The 4,247-nt window shown below is 43.4% G+C and overlaps 1 long non-coding RNA gene across 1 annotated transcript in view; it reads left to right on the plus strand.

Moving 5' to 3' along the window:
* LOC109297008 overlaps positions 1–4,247 on the plus strand; it is an 11,901-nt gene that overhangs the window by 1,530 nt on the left and 6,124 nt on the right. The window contains exon 2 of the long non-coding RNA XR_002097144.1: positions 1,106–2,339. This is a non-coding gene — a long non-coding RNA (uncharacterized LOC109297008). The remainder of the gene's footprint in view (positions 1–1,105; positions 2,340–4,247) is intronic.

Consider the following 4,247-nt stretch of genomic DNA (forward strand, 5'->3'; position numbering starts at 1 on the left):
TTTTAAATTTCCCAGCCGGTGTCTGACGTCACCGTCAGCTGCCGGCTGCAGCTGTACATAGACACGGCTAACGAGCCGCACGGGCTCTCCCTCCCACGTGGCATCCTGCTCTCCCGGTAAGTTTTCCTGGCTTCCGCGGGTCCCGGGACAAGGAACTTTTTTTTTTTTAATGAATGACATTCACAGGCCAGAAAGCAATGCTCCTTAATGAAAATCTAATGGAAGATTAGTATAATTGTTGGCTGAAGGGAAGGAGGGTACAACCCTTCACAATAAAGACTTCAGCTACCTCACCTTACAAGTTACCACTGAAAATTATAAGCTTTTTTCAGCTAGGCAGTCTAAAAACCCTTCAGATCAGATCCAACAAAGTGAACAAATATATACATACTTGCAATAGGAATGCAAGTTGGATATTCTAATTTCTCTGGAGGTAGGTAGGCAAATTTTAATACTATATCAGTTCACCTTAGACCAAATCCTGAGCTCTTGTCTACTTAAGTTATGCAGGGCTATTGTGGGGGGGAGAAATCTTACTTTGTTCCCTTATTCAGGTGGCATATTTGCAGTAAAGGTGGTAGGCTTGCAGTAAAGCTACTACACTTCTACACAATTTCTGAGTTCTAGTAGGAGCCACAGTTCCTGTTGTTCATTCTGTCCTACTGGAAGATGATATCTGGTGCATCTTTGTAGTTACAGATCTTTTCAAGTAAGAAACAGAAAGGAACTGACGTACAACCGTGAGACAAGCTACAGGCTTGTGGGGAGTTATACTGTTGCATAAGTCAGTTGGAACCAGTTATGTTGTGTAAAGGATCCTCTCGTACAAAACCAGTTAAGGCTTGAATGCTGAATGAAGCTGACCTCTGTCAGACTTCTTGGCTTTGAGTGATTGCTGAACACCACTGGGGCCACCCATATATCATTAAGTGGAATCCAGCCTTTCCAGCCTTCCAGGTAGCAGAACTGTACCGATTCTTCGTCAGTCAGTGTCCTACGTGGTGAAGTATGCCCCATGTAATGTTTCGATTTAACATATGGAGTTTTGCATGTGCCTTTGTTCTGTCTGCTGTTTGGTTCAAGCTGTCTCTCCCTGTTTTCTCAGAGACCTGAGAAAGGGTACTTCATATCCAACCCAACTATACACTTTGTCCAATGAAAGATAACATCCACAAAAATACTCACCTCTTGCACTTTTTCCTGGACCATCTACAACACCACCCCAAGGCTGTATTTAATTCTTATTCTGGTCTACTCCTTCAGCTCTCGAATTGTTTTTGGCATTTTAAATGCCCTGCCCCCTTGTTTTCAAATGCAATACTTATATAAGTTTTCCTGTAAAAACCTGTTTGCCAGTATAATGTAAGAGGTTTGCCTTTTCAGTGGCTGGCCACTATGTTTAACATGAGCTGTGAGGGGTATTTTGGATATGACCCGAAGGTGTTTGCAGCTGGCAAACATGTAGGAAAGCAGAGTTCAGTTAAGGACAACATTCAGGCATAGAAATACAGTCTCAGGCTATTTGTTTTAACTAGGAATCTGCCTCATTTTCAGTTGTTTGCTTTCATATTTGCTTGTTGGGTCCAGGCAATAGAATCCAGTGTCTTTCATAACTTTCAGTAGGTAGAAAAATCAATATTTAATCACAACATTTTTCAGGAACAATCACAGTTTTTTAGTGAAAAATTGGGAAGATTTGAGATACTAAAAGGAAATGTTCCTGTCTGATTTTTGCTGGTCTCGGGGTATAGGCAAGCATAACAATTGTTTTGAAATCAAAAGAGAGTGATATTAAGCTCTAACAGTGTAGCTTATGTCTTCATAATTTTGTAGCCATACAAGTGTAGCAGAACCATTTCAGCTTTAACCTTATTTCATTCAGGGTCAAAGTTAGGGAAGTTAAACTAATTTGTATCACAATACTAGTATGCAGATATAAGTAGGGACCTACTTAATTTGTGGCTTTGCAGTATTTGTGGAAATTGCAAAATCCGAGATTGTCTGAGAAATTGGAAAAAGCACGCCCCCCCTCCAAAAAAGGTAACAAAAATAAGTCCTTCCTGGGAGTGGGAGGTACTGGCTGGCTGGGTGGCATGAAGGGCAGCAGACAAGATGGCAGCTGCCCCTTGTACCTCCTCCTCCTGCCGGGACCTCTCTGCTAATCAGCACTGGGGGGCAAGGTTGAGAGAAGGGCAGCAAGCAGTCAAGATGGTGGCTGCTTGCTCATTCCCTCCTCCTCCCCACTCAGGGCCTCTCCGCCAATTAACACTGAGGGGTGGGGCTCCCACCAAATGACTGTGGAATTAGAGCTTTAGGCCGCAACCAGCCTGTGAAAATTGGTAACCCCCCCCCCCTTTAGGTAGACCTCTAGATATAAATTACATTGTAATAGCTGATGCACTCTCCCAAGCTGCCACTCCCCCTCCTTTTTAAAGTGGTTAAAAGGTCTGTTTAATTTATGCATGCTGCTTTGTATATTCGGTGTTATAAACCTATTTAAAAATGTGGCCCTGGGAGTCAACTGAGCATTTCTAATCAAACCTGACTCTGGAGTAGATTACATACTCCAATGGGATTACACGCCATTACCAAGTGCCATAATTACTGAGTGGCAGCTAGAACTATTACTGGCTGTTTCCTAATTAATGAAGATTTAAGAATCATCTCTTTAATGAGAACTAGCTCTTTATCCTGGGAAAACAAAATAGTGTATATCAGTCTAAATATGTCAAACAAGAAATTTATTAATTTGAAGCCAGACACAAAATGGCAACAGTGTAGAAAGAACTGTGTCTTATTTCCAGCTCTGCATAGTTTGAATAGATTGTCATTCTCTCTGTCCCTTTGTCTCCACATCTGTTAAATGCATATGATGCTGAACTACTACTCTATTAAACACAGTGATGGGATGTGCTATATAAATGCAAAGCGGGCATTATTTATCATTATTTGAAAAAATTGCTGTCAAACACCAATTGAAAGTGAAGAAATATTAAATAACAGAGTGATTTCATGTATTTATTTATTTTAATGCTTTCTCCAAAGAATGAAAACATTACTGGCATTTGTTTCTTTCATATTCTATGTCCAACAGATCTCAGTCAATTTTATTCTTGTTTAATTTTTAATTCATTCAGATTAAACACTTTTTTTTACCTTAAAGCTGAGGGTAAAATAAATTCTCTGCTATTGTGGACCAGTGAAGCTCCATTGAGTCTAATTGAGCTGCATCCATTTCTTGAAAGAGAGAACCTGTGCCAGGATGTAGGGGTTAGAACAGGTGCAGGCAATTCTTTTGGGCAGAGGGTCGCTCTGAGTTTTGGTGAGCTGTTGAGAGGTGCATGGATAGCCCTGTCCCTTGACAGTTGCCCCACCCCCAGTCACCATATTGGGACCAGAAGTCATGCCCCTGACCTCTCCCTTTGCCCCGGAAGTACTCCTTCTGGGAGGCAGGGTGCTGCAATCTTGAAAACCATAAAAAAAAACAAAACCCCTCGTATACAAAAAAAAAAACAACCCATCTGCTATAACTTATTTTAATTTTATTTAAAAATACTTTGTACTGATTTATGTGTTTAAGAAGTGTATCTAGAGGTGACTACATAATAGCTCAAAATACAGTCCTAATGTATGTTGTATGTGGGCAGTAAGGGCGTGTATGTGGGAGGTGTGGTTGTGGAGTGGTTGTGTGTGGTGGGGTGTGGGTATGGTGAATGGGTTTGGAGGGATGTGGGGTATGTGTTTGGGGTGGGGCTGTGGGAGGGTGTGGGTTTTATGGTGGGTGGGTTGGGAGAGAAAGAGAGAGAGACTGGGCTGGTTTGCCAGCTCTATCACATGTGGCTCTTGCAAACTCCATGTGAGCCTCACGCGATGCTGCCAGGCAGACCCCATGCCCAGGTTCTGCACTGCTGCTGCCCAACCCTGGGTCCCTGCCAGTCCCAGGGCACCTGCATGGGCTCCATGCCCACCTACTACCACCACTACCATGCTATTTCCCTACTTTCCCTTCTGTATGCTTGCCTGCCACTTACCCTGCCACTGCCGCTGCCACTTCTCGCTGGTCCCTGCACCACTCCCTGTGTCACTTCCTGCACTGCTGCCACTTCTCCACGCTGCTGCCACTACTCCCACTGCTGCTGCTGCTTCTCCCACTGCTCCCCCTGGCCTCTGCCACTTCCCATGCCACTGCTGCTTCCTATGCTGTTCGCCCGGCTCACCCCATTCTCATTAAAAAGCTAGGGTCTGTG

This window comes from Gavialis gangeticus, unplaced genomic scaffold (genome assembly GCF_001723915.1).
Source record: "Gavialis gangeticus isolate Ggan-Ray unplaced genomic scaffold, GavGan_comp1, whole genome shotgun sequence".
NCBI classification, from domain to species: domain Eukaryota; kingdom Metazoa; phylum Chordata; order Crocodylia; family Gavialidae; genus Gavialis; species Gavialis gangeticus.